The sequence below is a fragment of the Procambarus clarkii genome, chromosome 94, assembly GCF_040958095.1.
Source record: "Procambarus clarkii isolate CNS0578487 chromosome 94, FALCON_Pclarkii_2.0, whole genome shotgun sequence".
Taxonomy (NCBI): Eukaryota; Metazoa; Arthropoda; class Malacostraca; order Decapoda; family Cambaridae; genus Procambarus; species Procambarus clarkii.
The window spans coordinates 11,159,714-11,180,638 of NC_091243.1; the positions used below are offsets into that span (position 1 = coordinate 11,159,714).

Consider the following 20,925-nt stretch of genomic DNA (forward strand, 5'->3'; position numbering starts at 1 on the left):
GCAGGAACAGCAGCAGGAACAGCAGCAGGAAGCAACAACGACAGGAAGAACAAAGTTAGTAAGTAGGATATGCCAAGCGAAGTCACTGATAAACAAGTACCGCTTGATACATATTTTCTCTCGTCTCCCCTGGTCACTGACTGGCAGTAGCAGCAGCGACGTACACGGGAAGGGGGCCCACGTACGTTTCAGGGCCCCCGGTACGTTTCAGGGGCCCCCGGTACGTTTCAGGGGCCCCCGGTACGTTTCAGGGCCCCCGGTACGTTTCAGGCGCCCCCGGTACGGTTCAAGACGGGTGAACGGAGGGACAGGTACGCTTCACGTACGGGAGGGAGTAGCGCCAGTCTCCGCGGCGTCCCACATACACAGTCCGCAGTCGAGCTTGGCTATACGACGCCGAGAGAGATTGTGCCTGTGTATATGTGTGTGTGTATACGCTGGATATTACAGTTAACGTGTAAGAATTACGCAGTAGTGTGGCGGGAAATTTACAAGTGCTTGAACGACATTATTTGTCAAGTCAGTAAGTTTTAAAGTTTGTTTGTTGTCTTGGATCTGGCGAAGTGGGCAGGCTCGGGGAAGTTTGGGAGAGTGGCGATTTATTTTAGTGAGATTTTCGGTCATTTTAGAGCAGTATAGGCTGCAGGTGATGGAAGTGATGATGCACATTCTTGAGACATGCCACGACAGCGTGCCTAATTATAAAGAAAACGGGATACCTTACCCCCAATAAGCTATTTAGTGTTGTAGTGTATATATATTGTAATACAGATTGATGCTAATACGCAGCTGCTGATGTTAGTATTTTTACACTTAAATGTTGTTTTACAGTCTTGTATGTTAGTGTTTCATACCTTTTTCATATTAGTGTTTTACACTTATAATTGTGTTTTGTGCCGAGTGACCTTCGAGCAGTTTTTTTTTGTTTTATTATTTTCTACCACAGACGTGGCCACACATTTACAATGCTAACCAGCATATATACGTTTTCTTCTGTCCTCCATGGACAGGGTTAGAGAAGTGTTAAACATATAGTTCAAGGGCAGAAGTGACTGGGTTTGTTCCTTAGTTCGTCTAGTTTAGTTCCCCTGCATGCTGGCTAGAGTCATCACTAAATCAAATGGAAGTCTTGTGTGGTGAGGATTTCGTTATTACCTTCTTGTTTTATATATTTGATAACTAAATAAAGCGCTTTTGGATTTCCCAACAATATATTTTGGCATTAAATCGAATGGAAGGTTTATGATTGAGTGAAATAAGGATTTTTTCATATAATGGCAAATAAAAAGAGTTTAGTTTCTTGAAGTTTGTTAATACTTACCACTGTATAAGGGTGGAAATATTACTAGAAGACAAAACAAAATGGGGTAGGGACTGGGGGAGTCTGGGCTAGCAGGGGGAGGGACTGGGGGAGTCAGGGCTGGCATGGGGAGGGGCGTGACCTTGGAACTCTGGAGAGCCACTATTCAAGCACCCAGCTACAGCACCTAATGTAAATAATTACGATAATGTAGAGTGGATAGGACTTATATATATATAAAGTTGTTTAGTTTAGTTTATATATATATATATATATATATATATATATATAAATATATATAAATATATATATATATATATATATATATATATATATATATATATAAATATATATATATATATATATATATATATATATATGTGTGTGTGTGTGTGTGTGTGTGTGTGTGTGTGTGTGTGTGTGTGTGTGTGTGTGTGTGTGTGTGTGTGTGTGTGTGTGTGTGTGTATGTATGTATGTATGTAATGACCAGAGACAGGGAAAGAAAAGGGACGGAAAAAGGTGAGACATGACACCCCAGCCAGGTTCGAAGTGAGGAATAACGAGGGAGACTAACTTCTGATGAATGGAATGAGTCTTATAATAGAAATGATTAAGAGTAAGTGGAAGAGCTGAGAAAGCAGTGCAAGGAGGAGGCGACTAAATTGATGGCTAAATGGAATCAAAACAATTAATGGAGAAGTTAAGCGAGCCAGAAAGACAAAATTCAAGTGACGAAAGGAGAGGAAGGAAAGTGTGGAATTCATAGAGACGATCAATGGTCTTCAATGGGAAGTAGCGAAGCTAACGTGGGTCCACAGAGAGAGTGGGAAGTTAGGTGATTGTGCTACGAGCATTAGAATGTTTGAGGAGAAAGTTGAATAAGAGGATAGAGTTCGTTAATGGTGTAAGAGAAAAGCTAAAAACAAGTGAGATTTAACGATAGGTATTGTGGGGTAGGAGGATATAAAGAAAGAAATATATATGATAATAATTAAAATACATATCAGACAGTGGAAGAAACCATTGTCACACAACGAGACACAACGAAATCTTTTGTGGCATAAAGGCAGAGAAGCCGAGATGGCAACCAAACAGGCTTGTTAGAGGCTAATAAAACTAAGCAGGTAGCGTACCATGCATGGAGATGCAGAGATGAAAGTCAGTATCATTAAACAGTCGTCAGAAGCGGCGGGAAGGTCACGGAAGAACCAAAGGGTAACCAGAGGATAGAGAGAGAGAGAGGTCCCTCTGACACTGTAACCAGAGGATAGAGAGAGAGAGAGACAGGTCCCTCTGACACTAACCAGAGAGAGAGAGAGAGAGAGAGAGAGAGAGAGAGAGAGAGAGAGGGGGGGGGGGTCCCTCCCTCTGACACTAACAGCGAGCGAGACAACACAAGAGAGGAAGAGAACCAGATAGTCAAGCGAGGTACCACAGGAAGATATGTGCCTCCAGATAAAACTGAAAACTCTGAAGCCGCGAGCAGCCGCGTCCAACAGCCTGGTTGACCAGTCCAGCAACGAGGAGGCCTGGTCGACGACTGGGCCGCAGGGACGCTAAGCCTTGAAATCATCGCAAGGTAACGCAAGGTAGCCATGGGTAGAGAAATGATGTAAACTTCGAGGCCATTGACGGTCAAGAGAAAGATGAAAATGGAGAGTGAGCATCGGGAAACGGAGTTGAGATTAAGCCGCGTCTAAATCTAAAGAAATAAACATTAGAGAGGCAGGACACGGTACAATAGAGAAGGTATTTAGAGGTCCTTCTCACATCCTCAGCCAAGATCACCAGTTAATCAATATAATCTTATAATACCCACTTGAAGAATAATTCCACTGTACCCATCTTGAAAACACGCAGATCAAGCTTTTGATCTGATTGTCTTTGGTTTATTCACCCAATACTCATCCTGTGAGCGGCGACGCGAAAAGGCTTACAGAGAGAGCAAGTCATAATTAGAACTCAACTGGTATTTTGACATTTACAATTTCAGCTAATCTGTACACCTTATAATTATTATGACATCTAGTCAAAATTTGTTGTACTTCAACCATATGTGAACTTACTACCAAACCCATCCATCCTGAGATGATTTCGGGGCTTAACATCCCAGCGGCCCGGTCCTCGATTAGGCCTCCTTTTTGTTACTCCCTTCCCCCAGGAAGCAGCCTGTAGCAGCTGTCTAACACCCAGGTACCTATTTACTGCTAGGTAACAGGGGCATCAGGGTGAAAGAAACATTTTGCCCATTTGTCTCCGCAACAGGCCTACATATCCACCACAGCCCGGTTGGTCCGGCACTCCTTGGAGAAAAAGATTTAGTTTTCTCTTGAAGATGTCCACGGTTGTTCCGGTAATATTTCTTATGCTCGCTGGGAGGACGTTGAACAACCGCGGACCTCTGATGTTTATACAGTGTTCTCTGATTGTGCCTATGGCACCCCTGCTCTTCACTGGTTCAATCTTGCATTTTCTTCCATATCGTTCACTCCAGTATGTTGTTATTTTACTGTGTAGATTTGGTACTTGGACCTCCAGTATCTTCCACGTGTATATTATTTGATATACACGTTATTAACATGAATACAAACCTTTTTCCGGTTTGTCCAAATTCAGTGCTATGAAATTCTACTTTCTAATTGTCTGTTACGTCAAGATATGAACGATGGCCCACATCGTTACTATGAGTACTAAGTTCTGGAAGATATATCCTTCTGAAGATGCGGTTTCCCTGCTTGGATACAGTAGCTCTAATGTGGGCACATTAGAGATTTTTGTAGTTCAATAACCACTTTCTTGTCCTTGACGTAAAAGATTCGTCAACTGTGGTGGACTGTGACTCCTAGGCCCCTTTTCACCAATCTGTTGCAGTGTAATGTTACTTTGATTGTTTTGTTGTGTATTGTTATATCCCACAAGAAGGTCTTGCATTTTTTCAACATGAAAAAGCATTTGCCAGTCTTCTTATGTAGTCCTCTTTATAAGGCCTCAATATCATGTTCGCGTCTTACTTTATACCATAGATCTTTGTGTCATCTGCAGATTTGATATTGCGTTTTGTAGTATTCCCATTCTCATTGATGTATACGAGAAAAAGGGTTGGCCTCAAGATGGAACCTTGCGGTGCTCCACTTCATTTCTCCAGTCTGATTCGTTTCCATTTAGGACGACCCTTTGCTGCCTTTGCTTTAACCATAAGTGTATTCATTCTGGTACGTTACTATTTATTCCGTGTGCTTTAATTTCCATCCAGAAATTTTTCTGAATGCGTGTTTAAGCTGGAGACACAGTTCATCTGTCTATTCCTTTATAACTATGGAGGGAATTCCATTTACACTTGAAGCTTTTGAATCCTTTACTTTGCCAATGCTCATCCTGGCTGTTTCGAAGGTTACGGGAATATCCCTTAAAGCATCCTATTCTTCTTCAAACATCTGTGCGGATTGTAATTAGGATGTTGCCTACAAGATGGGTATGGGGTGAATAATAAATGAAGGGAAGGTAACTCAAACTATCAAGAGAGAGCGCCAAACCATTACGACTACAGGATTAGGATATGGGATTGGCCGGGGAAAGAAATGATGCCCAACCACTTGGACGGTCTGGGATTGAACGCCGACTTGCATCAAGCGAGACCGTCGCTCTACCGTCCAGTCCAAGTGGTTGCATAATAAATGAACTAAACTAAGATGTTATCTTTTTTTTCTAGTGTGAACACTAAGTATTCAGGAGATTATGTGACCTTCGCGTAGAAGTTAATTCACTGATGTCAGTCTCCTGGAGTTGTGGGATCTCTCACACGACACTCAAATGTTTCTCTCACGGAGGAACAATATGTACTACCGAGGAGTCACAATAACGTGGCTAAAGTAAGTTGACCAGACCACACACTAGAAGGTGAAGGGACGACGACGTTTCGGTCCGTCCTGGACCATTCTCAAGTCGTTGATATGTATATATCAAGATTTCTAACCTTATGATACAGCTAGAAAGCGAATGGGACCTTTGACAAGCCGCCAGCTTCCTGTCCTCGTCGAGGCCACTGGTATTAATGGCCCTTGGGTAAATTCAGGTAAATAATTATACCTGCCATATGGTTAGGAAAACTTGATATATACATGAACAAATCCACAAGGGCCGTGACGAGGATTCGAACCTGCGTCCGGGAGCATCCCATACATGCATTAGATGCATCACGTTAGTGTGATCTCTGTGTGTGTTGATATATACATGTAATTCATAGATGACCGATAGTGGTTAATACATTCAGCTGACAGCCATTTGATCTCTATTTGAATTTCCGTTCAGGGCGAAACGCTTAGGCACGTTTTCTTACACCTGAAATTGTTAGTTTTCAGAAATAGGCATAATTGTGTGTTTTGTTGAGGTTTGCGACCATTTCACAAGGTCACTTCAACGAGTTAAACTTGAAAATTTGAAGTGCTAATAACAGTGAACTCAAGACCCTAATTGCTAAAGATAACTGAGGTTAAGTGTATAATTGCACATGATTTTGTGAATGCCTAAGTGTGAATAAGTCGCTACAAGCATATTCATAAAAATAAATATGTTACTCACAAAATGAGATCCATTTTCTTTCTTAAAATAAATCACAGAAGAAAGCAGTTATGGGGTAGACTATAGTAATAAAGAATTGGTCCTTTAGACGATAACGATATTTTTGTTTTCTCATCGATAATTTGTTGTTTATGATTCTGGGGATCAATGTTTCCGCGGTCCAGTCTCTGATCAGGCCTCCTGGTTGGTGGTCTGATCAATCAGGCTGTTAGACGCAGCTATTCGTATTCCGATATGAGTCACAGCCCGATTGATCAAGTATCCTTTGGAGGCGTTTTATCAAGTTTTCTCTTGAACACCGTAGAGGTTAGCTAGTTATACCGCTTATGTATATAGGGAGAATGGCCCTAATAAATAATAATAATATATATTAAGGCCTTTGGCCCTTTATAAAGTTGTCTCAGCGTATCAATTGCACCTTTGCTTTTCAAGAGGACTTGCTCTCACATGGAATAGTTTCCGTGGTCTTCTTCATCTTATTGATAGTAGATGCAGTTTGCATGAAGGGTTTGGTCTCCCGATGTATCTGCGTCAGATACGGAACTTATTGAATAATGAGAATTGTACAACAAAATACGTTTTTTCGTAAAAAAGGCACGTTGATATTTAAGTGGCTAGTATAAGATACAGGATGACTTACAGAGTATGCATCAAGAGAGACCTCTGTAGAAGGCTTACCACGCCCTTTTCGCATCACTATTTTGTCATGGTCATGCAGAGGGGCATGAAATATGTTTCTTGCTCAAAACATAAGCAAGATTTGGAGACATAGTTATGAGTCGGGAACGATCCCAACTGTATTGACAGCACCCTCGAAATTAAGGGTTTTAATGAATATTTTGTGATTTCGTATGAATTATATTTACATATTTGTTTCTTTAGTAATCTTACATAGAAGAAATTGTATTAAAATGCGGCTGAAATGTATCAAAATTACTGATTTTGAAAAACATTTCTTTGTTCATATCTTGAAAAATATTCGCTGTTCATGGCCCCAAAGACGAAAATTATATTCAGACTTAAATTTACAACTTAATAACTTCTCAAGTTCTATGTTCTAAAACTGTTGTATACTAATGCTACTTTATGTAAACCAGAAAAATGATATTTGTTGAATTAACACAGATAAATTAATGAACACACATAAGAAATTAGTTAATTTATGCATATTTCATCACGTGAACAATTATATAATAAATTATACACAATAGAAAATAGAACGAAATTGAACAGAAGTATAAGGAATTTTAGGCTCTGGTGAATTAAATTTAGTTAAAAGGCTTGTAGGTGAATGACACTGAAATAATTTAAGATACAATAGCCTAACGCAGAATTATCACTAATTGGAAGCGCCCAGTCTTCCCCTTATGTTGTGGTGAGCATTCCCAGCTACATCAGTTAGCTAATTCCCAATTTTTATTCATAACTCGATGAACACAACACAGACTGCAAGTCTAAAGAAACGTGCCCAAACGTCTTCGTCTAGGCTCGATATCGAACCCGGTAACTTTATGCACATTGCCCCATGTGATCCTGTATCTAACACATTCACAACTTGAGAATTGGTTTGGTACTGGGGCTGTCAGTATACTATTGTCTTGGACATAGTTTGGGGCTAATTAAAGTAAACTCACACCGTAAATTATTAAACAAAGTAAACTGTATACCGATTAATGGGTATACCTCTAGCGAGGGATCATTATTCCAACTTAATTTTACACAAGCATTACCCTACTAGTTTTCCCTGGAACACGACCCTCTAATCTATTTACAACCGTGGTTCCAATTACTGTTGGGTGAACTGGGGCAAACACTTTAGGATTGGTGCCCAATCGGCCCTCCGACTGGGCACCTCCTGTCTTGAACTACGATGAAATATCTCTCTTAACACCTTCCATTGTCGGGGCACAGGAAACCTGTACTTAGGTTTATCGAGGATGCCCCAGGATGCAGCCCACAACAGTTTTCTAACTCCCGGGTACCTATCTACTGTTAGATGAATAGAGATATTAGTTGGAAATAAGCGTCCGCCACAATTTTGTTTTTATACTACAGCGGGAGTCGAACCCCTGGACCCTTGTTTGTGAGGTGAGGACGTCGACTACTGCCCTACAGGCGATGATATAGGGAGGTTATATAGATAAATTCTAGTCTAAGTCTTAGTTTATAGTGTTTTTATTTGTCAACATCATGTTAGAAACACTTAGTGTACTTAACTAGAATCCAACATTCTTCTTGTATCCCGTTTTCTATGTACCTACTTTTCCCTAAATCCAAATTATTATTATTATCATACTTTTATTATTATAAAAGGACTCCATGTTTCATCTCCTTTCTTTTCTCATAGCTTCGTGTAGTTTAGATTTTTTTATTAACAAGCTTGATAAAGCGCCTGACAGCTGAGTGGACAGCACTTCGGATTCGTAGTCCTGAGGTTCCGGGTTCGATTCCCAGTGGAGGCGGAGACAAATGGGCAAAAAGTGTCATTCACCCTGATGCCCCTGTTACCTAGCAGTAAATAGGTACCTGGGAGTCAGACAGCTGCTACGGTCTGCTTCCTTGTGGGGGGGGGGGTAACAAAAATGGCAGCCTGATCGAGGACCGGGCCACGGGGACGCTAAGCCCCGAAATCATCTCAAGATGACCTCAAGGAGGTATACTCATCACTATGAAGCTACACTATTCTATATGAGAGATTAAACAGTGTAGATCAAAAACTAGCTATAAGTTATTCTCATCTAATATTCTAATATTCCCGTCTCACAGGATGGTTAGTCATACGTGGAATCATACGAGAAAATTGAAAATGTTAGAATTATTTAAACAAATTTGTATTGTCCATAAAACCGCTAGTTACCCCTAAAAGTGTCTGCGTCATAGAAAACTACGATTTCACCATGATTCGTCCTTACCAGATTCTCTTATATATTCAACTTTGCTCATAGAATATAGAAAATCCAAATACATAACACAATAAAATTCATGTACTTTAAGTTCATAGTTATATTAACGTTCTGTACGCAACATTAATTCTTTAAATCAATCAATGTAAAGCTGCTGAATAAAACTTAAATATGGGCATTCGATGGCTTCTGGTACGCAGTTGTTGCCATCAAGAGGCTCTGTTTTTAACTCTAGCGCCGTCTTGCCCACTAGTTCCTAGAAGCGAAACGTTTCTAACCGGTCACTATCCATCATTAAATTACCCCGAATTAGCAGCATATTTACCACTCCCAGGCAATATAAAAAGCTTATATATGATTTTCCCACCACGTTGTTAGAGAGATGAGCAGATAGAACGAGTAGGTGAGTTACAGGCTAGGAAAAGTGCCCCGTTTGAGAGACAGATTTAACAAAGCTTCATTGGCAGTTTCAGATGTTTATTTTCCTCGTAGTCTTGAAATAGACACAGTATGTGTGTGTTGAGAGAAAGAGAGAGAGCGGGAGAGAAAGAGATAGAGAAAGAGAGAAAGAGAAAAAGAGAGAGGTAGTAGAAAGAGTGAGATAACGAGTGAACGAGATATGAATACAAATCTCAAGACATGTACGGGAACAAAACTCAAGGGCTGGGGGCAACAGCATGGTCTGTAAACACACACAAACACTAAATCCAAACGTTGTGTTTTGCGTGGCGATTGTGGCTTTACTGAGAAGCAAATTGTGTTTAGCCATACCGTTATGGATTACAGTGGTGCTCCAGCTCTTGGTCCTCGTGTCTGGTGCCTGGTTAACCCTTCCCTCACTCAATCGTCACCTCTGTTGTATAGGAATCGTCACCTCTGTCTTATAGGAATCGTCACCTGTGTTGTATAAGAACTGTGGCTATATTGACCAGGAAGAAAATAAATGCATCAGAATTGCAGCATTTCTCTCCGTGGAGATGAAGCAGAGTTCATTCACCGTCAACCCAATATCCTCAAATCCTCTTTTGATTCGTAAAACAAATGCCGAACAAAATGAATTAATTTCCTCCATAGTATAAACTGGTGCACAGAGGCAGGTGTGTCCTCTCCCCGTCACAACATAACCCCGTCCCCCCCCCCCCCACCACCGTTGTCACCCAATCCCCCCCAACTGTGAATCCCCCCCCCCCACCCCTCTTGAGCTGTTACACCATGACTCGAGCGCTGGTGCCACATCACCCAACCAAAACAAACACACACCCACACGTACACAAAATGAATGGTCAAAACCAATCGTCTGTACAAGTCTGTCATGGGCCGAAGAACCTTACAAACACTCACCAACCATCTTGCCCCAAAAAAACAGAACATGATTAGTAGGTATCAGACGCGCGTGCAACACGTCAGCAAGCCGGACAGTTCACGTGTTGCTATCATAGCTCACTCTTTATTCCATATTCTCACCACTTTTCCTTCCCCTGTACCTTTTTCATGGTCTTTAGCCCTGGTAAATGGCCAGAGCTGGAGACATAATTCTTGTGTTGTCAAGGGGTTACAAAATGTCTATATTACGATTCCATATTACTTTATATAAAGTAATACGCATGCGTTCTGTGGCATAGTACTGGGAAGGGTAGGCTGTCGAAAAGAAAGTTTTCGAGGGGAAAGCTGTCAAAGGGGGCTGAGAGGGGTGCTAAGCATCTCCCCTTTCTACGGGCACAGGAGAAAGGAACATAACTGACAGTCAAACATAACTGCAAGTGTCAGTCTAGACGATTCTCAAGGCGAAGAAAGCTACCATCGTGTATTTCATGTATAATATTCTTCGTACCCGTCCTGTGAGTGGTGGTGGACCCCATACCCATCCTGTGAGTGGTGGTGGACCCCATACCCATCCTGTGAGTGGTGGGGACCCCATACCCATCCTGTGAGTGGTGGTGGACCCCCATACCCATCCTGTGAGTGGTAGGGGTCCTCATACCCATCCTGTGGGTGGTAGGGGTCCTCATACCCATCCTATGTGGTGGTAGTGGACCCCATACCCATCCTGTGAGTGGTAGTGAACCCCATACCCATCCTGTGGGTGGTAGTGGACCCCATATCCATCCTGTGGGTGGTAGTGGACCCCATACCCATCCTGTGGGTGGTGGGGACCCCATACCCATCCTGTGGGTGGTAGTGGACCCCATACCCATCCTGTGAGTGGTAGGGGCCCTCATACCCATCCTATGGGGTGGTAGTGGACCCCATACCCATCCTATGAGTGGTAGTGGACCCCATACCCATCCTGTGGGTGGTAGTGGACCCCATACCCATCCTGTGAGTGGTAGTGGACCCCATACCCATCCTGTGGGTGGTAGTGGACCCCATACCTATCCTGTGAGTGGTAGGGGACCCCATACCCATCCTGTGGGTGGTAGGGGTCCTCATACCCATCCTGTGAGTGGTAGGGGACCCCATACTCATCCTGTGATTGGTATTGAACCCCATACTCATCCTGCGAGTGGTAGTAGACCCCATACCCCTCCTGTGGGTGGTAGGGGTCCCCATACCCATCCTGTGAGTGGTAGTGGACCCCATCCTGTAAGTCGTAGTGAACCACATACTCATCTTGTGAGTCGTTGTGGCCCCATACCCATTCTGTGAGTGATGGTGGACCCCATCCTGTGAGTCGTAGTGAACCACATACTCATCTTGTGAGTCGCAGTGGCCCCATACCCATTCTTTGAGTGGTGGTGTAAAACTCGAATGAGGCACATAATGGGCTCAGGATCTAAACCCCCAATATTCGTTTAGCTAAGTCACAGTATTGATAAACTGTACATTATGTTAAAAAATACATCAACAGCCTATAGTCGCAGTTTAAGCTAGTTTAACTTACTTGAAGGTTACATAATGAGTTCAGGAACTGAACCGCAAAGTTCTTTACGCTAAATAATTTATATTTGTGGTGTACTAGTTGTATTAGCTGAAATTTAAGACACCGATACAAGTTGTTGATCTACGTGTATAAATGTAGCTAGCATTACAGTGCATAGTGAATTATCAAGGGAAAGCACCAAGCCATTACGACTATATAGCACTTGGAAGGGGTCAGAATAAGGATTTGGGATGGGACTAGTAAGAGACTCGTGGGAAACCTACATACAGACCTCGAGTGCATATTGTCAACCGTAAACAAACGTGGCAAACCTGCCTAAGGATTAAATGTCAAAGGGTAAACTACATTAACCCGGATACTCAAGAAACGTCAAAGAGCTGTCACTTAATTGCCGGATGGTATCGCATTCCATTACATACGTAAGATGTGTGAATGGCTTTTGATGACAAAGTTTAGATATTGATCAGATCTACTCCTGATCAATATCTAATAATTGATCAGGAGTAGATAGCAATATCTCCTAGAGCTAGTACTTGAGGCTATGATTATATGTGCAGCATCCCTCAGGGAATATGTAGAGTTAATATAGAATTACAATATCTCTTAAGAAGGCGTGACGCGTAGCTAGTTCATTCGCCGGCAGCTTCAGGCAAATCGCTATATACCTCTTCAAAGTCATCTTAAGAGGCTTAAAACACTTTATAATAATATTTCATCTCCCCATTGAGTGAGTATCAACCTGTCTGGGGCAGCCTCTCCCCTATAACAACACCCCCACCCCTCCCCCTCTCCCCCCAACATAACAGGACCCCCACAAAGACCCCCCCCCAAACACCCCCCCCTCTTACACCATGACTCGGGCGCTGTTGCCACGTCTTAATTAATAAGGTGCAGAATAAACCTAATTATCTTACTAATACTATTTTTCTATATTTTATTTTTTTTATGTATTCACAAATACATTGACAGACAATTTTAAACAATTAATAATTCCTTAAAGTGATTTGTACAAATGTCAGTTGTGAAGGATTACGCATCTCTTAAATAGTTCCTCAATACTCCCTAAATTTTAATAATATAACCAATCGACGGATATTAAATAATAACTAATTATTCAAATATGTCATCATTATAATATATTTATATAAATTTTCACGCAGATACAGCTAAAAAAATATATATTCACACAATTTCGGGGCAAAAATAAATTTAAAATTAATTTTAGAAAATAATAATTCTTTGTCTATATGGGCTCTTGCACTAATGAAAGAGGTGGTACCCATATATTTACATAATTATTAAGAATTCAATATGACGCAGCCAGGATTCGAACCTATGACGTCCAGGATCACCCCTAAACGTCACCATTTGGTCACCACTTGGTCCGGGAGACATCTCCCGTCACGCAAAGTGCAGTTGCGCCTCCACAGATCTCCTGTATCATCTTTTGATACTGGTAATGGCTCGAAAGGGCCACCACTTACGGGCTATTCATGCCCGTGCCACCTCTTGGGTGGCTTAATCTTCATCAATCAATCAATCCCTAAACGTACATGGGAGACATCTCCCGTCACGCAGGGTGGAGTCGCATCTCCACAGATCTCCAGTATCATCTCTTGATATTGGTAATGGCTCAAAAGGGCCACCACTTACGGGCTATTCATGCCCGTGCCACCTTTTGGGTGGCTTAATCTTCATCAATTAATCAATCACCTAAACGCACACAATACCGTGACCACCACATTGATTGATCGTTAAACGATGAATGGTGCAGTGATCCTGGTACTGTACAGGCTTAGTGGTGATCCTAGTTAATGGGGGGAGTGTTGCCTGACTCCGGCTTCTAGCTGTCCGCTAGATCTTCCATCTTCCCTCTAGGTCAATGGAGGACCATCGAGCAGTTGTGTGCTCGAGGTCGAATTCATTTGGATGTTGATTACTGGTGTCAGCTACCGAATGAACACAGCCTCATGCGTATGAAGCCGTCGTCGGTGCGTGTGGTTATTGTCGTATCTTTCACCATGTCTCGGCGATTCAGGAAGGTGTTGTGGTGTTGAGAATGATGGTGCTTAATACCTCCAGTTTCCAAATGAAGTGTAAGACGACTACTCAGTGTATTCGTGGTATGTCCAATGTAGCATATATTCCGGAGTACACAGTCTTCAGGGAGCCGGTCGGCCGAGCGGACAGCACGCGGGACTTGTGATCCTGTGGTCCTGGGTTCGATCCCAGGTGCCGGCGAGAAACAATGGGCAGAGTTTCTTTCACCCTATGCCCCAGTTACCTGGTGGTGGAGGCCTGGTCGAGGACCGGGCCGCGGGGACACTAAAGCCCCGAAATCATCTCAAGATAACCTCAAGATCTCAAGATAACCTCCAGAGCTGCATTTGTGTTGATACACTACATTAGTGCACCTCAGTTTGTCAGAGACATAAATGTTATTTCTCATAATGAGGGAAGATACACTCTCACAAAAGTTACACAAAATGACTGATACACAAGTTGGAAAAGCAAGTAGGGACTCTCGTGGTACCAGAAGGCTATAGTGAGACAGGAAGAGGATGGGAACGAGTGATGCCAATTCCCCTCCAAGCCTGGGTATTTAGACCACCATATTCCTCATTTATGTAAATGACCTTCCTCAGAAGCATACATGTAAATGTGTGCATATGATAAGCTGGTGAGAAGGACCACGGAGTCAGGACCTAATAATGTCAGGACCTTCACGGGCCGCAGAAACACACACAATTCGATACTGTAGTTTAGTTCCCACAAGAGGTAGAGTAATAAGGCCAAGAAGCCGAGGAAGACAGGGTGGTATAGGAGGCAGGCAGGCAGCTGCTGTAGTGAGAACGGTAAGATTAGCTTGAGAGTTGATGTAACACCAGAAGCACACATTAAAAGAACATTATCATTGCTAAGATTTACGTTTGCAGCTGATGAAACTGGCCTTCAAGACCCTAACCAAGGAATCCTTCAGAATAACACACAAGGCGCATCTTGAGCCAGGCCTTTTAAAGCACAAGAAGAAAGCAGGGAATGCCCAAAGATTTGCCACAGGACAGAAAGAATACCCATTAGAGGAGAGGCGAAATTGGGGGATAAGAAATTAAATGGAATTGACAGCGTAAAGAAAGCGGTAAATGGTAAATGGAAGGGTTAAGAAAACAAAGGTGGAAGCAAGAGACAGAGGAGGTAGAGAAATGTCAGAAAAAGCTAATTGGCGAACGAATTTCAATTAGTAACTGCCGAGGCAAATTCAATATTCAACTTCAAAAAGGCAATACGCGATAAATATAATGTATGAATGTGCTTTCGCACTCTGATCATAGGTTGGAAAGGCGGGACTCGGGAGCTGGAGCTCGACCCGGCCGACACTAATAGCGAGCGGCTGGCTACACCTAATCTTTAGCAGACAAAATAAGTCCTCGTGTGACCTTGGAAACCGTGCAGCGAGTGTTTGGGTGTTTAAATATGTGTGTGTGTGTGTGTGTGTGTGTGTGTGTGTGTGTGTGTGTGTGTGTGTGTGTGTGTGTGTGTGTGTGTGTGAGTGTATGTGTGTGTGTGAGTGTATGTGTGTGTGTGTGTGTGTGTGTGTGTGTGTGTGTGTGTGTGTGTGTGTGTGTGTGTGTGTGTGTGTGTGTGTGTGAGTGTATGTGTGTGTGTGAGTGTATGTGTGTGTGTGTGTGTGTGTGTGTGTGTGTGTGTGTGTGTGTGTGTGTGTGTGTGTGTGTGTGTGTGTGTGTGTGTGTGTGTGTGTGTGTGTGTACTCACCTAATTGTGCTTGCGGGGGTTGAGCTCTGGCTCTTTGGTCCCGCCTCTCAACTGTCAATCAACTGGTGTACAGATTCCTGAGCCTACTGGGCTCTATCATATCTACATTTGAAACTGTGTATGGAGTCAGCCTCCACCACATCACAGCCTAATGCATTCCACCTGTTAACTACTCTGACACTGAAAAAATCTTTCTAACGTCCCTGTGGCTCATGTGGGTACTCAGTCTCCATCTGTGTCCCCTTGTTCGCGTACCCTCAATGTAACTCGTGTATGTGTATTTGCTATTTGTATTTACTATTTGTGTCTGCAGAATCGAGCTCTTGGACTCCGCCTTTCTAACCAATCTATTTTTCCTTTATTATCTTCTACATATATTGCTTTCTAACACACGCACACACACACACACTCTCAGAAAGCAGCCCGTAGCAGTTGTCTAACCCCCAGGTACCTATTTACTGCTAGATGAACAGGCGCATCAGGATGAAAGAAACTCTGCCTATATGTTTCCGTCTCCGCCGGGAATATAACCCGGACCATTAGGACTACGACCCCCGAGCGCTGGCCACTCAGCCACGAAGCCTCCCCCCCCCCCTGAGTGTGTGTGTTTATGTTTGTACTCGCAGCAAGGAGGAAACACACACACACACACACACACACACACACACACACACACACACACACACACACACACACACACACACACACACACACACATACACACTCACACACAAACACGAACACGAATTCACTGAAATATCCAAATTCCCAGCTCACGCTTTCAAGGTCAGAGGTTGCTGAACACTGTCCTCCTTCAGTGGGAGGGAGGAGCGCTGCTTGCACTCACACACACCACCACCACCACCATCAACCAGAATTATTGATGAAGTGCGTATTGATGCGTGAGACCACATACTCAGAAACCGAGAAGCCGTACTTGGATTTTTGTTCTTATAGGAAGCTCTCTCAACTCTTTTGTTTTGTTGTGTGTGTGTGTGTGTGTGTGTGTGTGTGTGTGTGTGTGTGTGTGTGTGTGTGTGTGTGTGTGTGGAGAGAAGGGGCGACTGTGTGCGTTCGTTAACTCAATACTGTTACTGGATTTTCCCCAAGTGCTCTTCATATGTTGCTGCTTCAAATAGAACGACGGCTTCTGTACCTTCTCCCTTGACACGCACACACACACACACACACACACACACACACACACACACACACACACACACACACACACACACACACACACACACACAACAAAAAAGAGTTGAGAGAGCTTCCTATAAGAACAAAAATCCAAGTACTGCTTCTCGGTTTCTGAGTATGTGGTCTCACGCATCAGGAGTCACTACATTAGACGACCGACGGTAAGAAAGACCGTATCTATGAGCAGACAGCTCCACACTGGAGGCACAGACAGTCGAGTACAAGTAGGTACTCACACACACACACACACCACCACAGGAGTAAACACGCAGCTCGGGGTCACTAGAGTATATGAGGTTGGCGTTTGTGGTGATGGGGGGCCCACGAGGTGGGACTCACCCACTCCCACTCTTGGTGCGAGTGGCTGTTGTATACAGGTGGGTGCGGTGGGGCAGTATTTCATACGAGGGTTGGAAAGCATGGGACAGGAGAGGGAACGATGAGGGTTGAGCGAATGGTCTGACCAGTAAAGTCTCTTACTGGTGTACTTTTCAGCGTCTGGACACTTTATTACCCTTCATCGCCACGGCTCCAGGCCCATCTCTGCCCATTCCTCATTGTCTGCCCTGTCACCATATCCATATTTCCCCTCGCCTCCTGCCTACCCACCTCCCCATTCCCCACCACTACCTCTGTTTCTAAGTAGGGAGAGGCACAGATGAAGTAAAGTTCGTTGAAATGCTGAATATAATGACAGTTATGATAGGAGGCGAGCCTTGAATACCACTATACTGTACATCAGTTCATTAATACACAACCACTTCTTCTTTTCACGGGTCACTCATGTAATCATGTAATATGAGGCTGTCTACGCTCACATATTGCCTGTGTGTGTGTTTGGGGCAGGTAAACTTACCCTTCCTTGCTTGGTGGATTGTTTGGTCATATGAGAGACGGTGTCTTGCAGCTTTTGCTTTGGTTTTGTACCTTGGTTTTACACTGCTTGTGGTTGATTGTTGATTGTTCAATAAACCCTTGAACTATATGTTTAACACATCTCTAACCCTGTCCATGGAGGACAGAACAAAATGTATATATGCTGGTTAGCATTGTAAATGTGTGGCCACGTTTGTGGTAGAAAATAATAATAATATTAATAATAATAAAACTGCTTGTAGTTCTTGCATGCCGGTTTAAGGTAGTCCGTGGGTCTGGGGGATATTCATGTAAACAGATTCCTTTTTAATTATTATTAGACAGATATGGGTACCGGAGTAAACCACTTCTGGACCTTCATAGCAAGTTTAGAGTTTCTATCCTTGCTCTACGAGTCTTCCCTGGAACACTTCCCACCGATAGATATACAGTCTGGTCCATAATTACTGCTGGGTGAACAGGGGCGTAGATAAGGATTGACGCGCAGCCGACTCGACCTAATTAGGGTTCGAATCTAGATTGAACAATCTCCTTACTTTTACTAAGCCAGTTTTTGCTTTGTTTATTCTTGCATTTACATGATTTTTTATTCCGGTTCTGTTAATCCCGAGTCCCGGTGTCCTGGCTACTTCCATATCTAGCAAATTATTATTTTTCATTGTTTTTCAATGCTATTTATAGATACTATTGTAGCCTTCCATTTGTTGGGCAGAGATGTCTTTGTCCTTGATGGCGGATGTCTACGATGTTGTTCACATGTTGTCTGAGATGTTGCTCACATGTGTGTTTACACACACACACACAAACACACACACGGTCAGAGTGCCTGCGAACATGCCAGACTTCCCATGTCTCCATGATTGCCTGTGACGCCGTGAGTCAGAGGACAGAGCTTGATAGCAGCAGTGCCTTGCCTCATGCTTGGAGAGGAAGCGTGAGTTGCCACCTCGTGTCTTCCACAGTCTCCCCGCCTTACCATCCCACAGCCTAGCCATAAACAGCCTAGCCTCCCACAGCCTATCCCCCCCCACCCCCACGCTGCCTAGCCCTTCCTAGGTAACAGCAGCTCATGGGCCGCTTCCCATTAAACGGATTACTAAACACAAATGCAGAATTACTTTAGAAAATTTTGCTGGTTCTTTTTTGCAGATTTTGTTGATTTAAATTTAAATTTTGCCCCGAGGGGCGAGTTTATTGGGCAGCGCCACTCATCTTGTGAGTGGACACACCGCCATAGCAGCATGTACAACACTCCCCAATAGGAAGAAAACCCGCTGGGTTGTTCATCCTGATACTCCATTATTTAAAGCATAAGATCACAACCTGAACCTCACATTGGTAACAAATGTTGGATGCGAAGCAGCCCGTAGCAGCTGTCTAACTCCCAGGTACCTATTTACTGCTAGGTAACAGGGCCATCAGGGTGAAAGAAACTCTGCCCATTTGTTTCCGCCTCCTCCGGGGATTGAACCCGGAACCTCAGTACTAGGAATCCGAAGCGCTGTCCACCCAGCTGTTAGGCGCCCTGTGTGTGGGGCAACACATAGGCCTATCTTGGCTTGGCACCAGGCCTGGGTTGGCACCAGGCCTGGATTCTGATTGCTTGATCAAACAGATTGTTGCTCGAAGCAGTTCGATCTAACCGCTTCGTAAGCTATTGAGATTAATGATGTATAAGGATTATTGTGAGGCTTGAAGATGATTATAGTGAGTTGATCATGAACAAGTAACATACATAATTATATATCACAACTATTCATAATTTACAACGAATAATATATATATATATATATATATATATATATATATATATATATATATATATATATATATATATATATATATATATATATATATATACATTTGAGTGAGGTGGGAGGGGTGATGTGGCATTAACACAAGACAGAACAAGAGGGGATATTAATAGGGTATTAAAAGTATCAACACAAGACAGAACAGAAACAATGGGTATTGAATAGAAGTGTTTGTAGAAAGCCTATTGGTCCATATTTCTTGATGCTTCTATATTGGAGCGGAGTCTTGAGGTGGGTAGAATATAGTTGTGCAATAATTGGCTGTTGATTGCTGGTGTTGACTTCTTGATGTGTAGTGCCTCGCAAACGTCAAGCCGCCTGCTATCGCTGTATCTATCGATGATTTCTGTGTTGTTTACTAGGATTTCTCTGGCGATGGTTTGGTTATGGGAAGAGATTATATGTTCCTTAATGGAGCCCTGTTGCTTATGCATCGTTAAACGCCTAGAAAGAGATGTTGTTGTCTTGCCTATATACTGGGTTTTTTGGAGCTTACAGTCCCCAAGTGGACTGATTAATATCCCCTCTTGTTCTGTCTTGTGTTAATGCCACATCACCCCTCCCACCTCACTCAAATGTAGATATAAAATCAGAGATACGTTCTAATCAATATATATATATATATATATATATATATATATATATATATATATATATATATATATATGCGAACAAGCCTGAATGGTCCCCAGGACAATATGCAACTGAAAACTCACACCCCAGAAGTGACTCGAACCCATACTCCCAGGAGCAACGCAACTGGTATGTACAAGACGCCTTAATCCACTTGACCATCACGACCGGACAAAATGAGGTGATAGCCGAGGCTATTTGAACCACCCCACCGCCGGCACTCGGATAGTAATCTTGGGCATAGCATTTTACCAAATCACCTCATTCTTTGGGGCACACGTGAGGAACACAAATGCGAACAAGCCTGAATGGTCCCCAGGACAATATGCAACTGAAAACTCAGTTGCTCAGTTGCCTCAACTGAAAGAATGAGGTGATTTGGTAAAATGCTATGCCCAAGATTACTATCCGAGTGCCGGCGGTGGGGTGGTTCAAATAGCCTCGGCTATCACCTCATTTTGTCCGGTCGTGATGGTCAAGTGGATTAAGGCGTCTTGTACATACCAGTTGTGTTGCTCCTGGGAGTATGGGTTCGAGTCACTTCTGGGGTGTGAGTTTTCAGTTGCATATTGTCCTGGGGACCATTCAGGCTTGTTCGCATTTGTGTTCCTCATGTGTGCCCCAAAGAATGAGGTGATTTGGTAAAATGCTATGCCCAAGATTACTATCCGAGTGCCGGCGGTGGGGTGGTTCAAATAGCCTCGGCTATCACCTCATTTTGTCCGGTCGTGATGGTCAAGTGGATTAAGGCGTCTTGTACATACCAGTTGCGTTGCTCCTGGGAGTATGGGTTCGAGTCACTTCTGGGGTGTGAGTTTTCAGTTATATATATATATATATATATATATGATTATAGATATCTATTATGAGTATATTACATACAAATTAAAAAAAATAATATATCAAAATAACTTCTGATGATTTTTGAAATATTAAAAGTAATTTGAAATATCTTCCGACAAAAA

The 20,925-nt window shown here is 43.0% G+C and overlaps 1 long non-coding RNA gene across 1 annotated transcript in view; it reads left to right on the forward strand.

Moving 5' to 3' along the window:
* Positions 1-319: 319 nt before the first annotated feature.
* Positions 320-20,925, forward strand: part of LOC138359931 (uncharacterized) — a 28,078-nt gene continuing 7,472 nt past the window's right edge. The window contains exon 1 of the long non-coding RNA XR_011226161.1: positions 320-523. This is a non-coding gene — a long non-coding RNA (uncharacterized lncRNA). The remainder of the gene's footprint in view (positions 524-20,925) is intronic.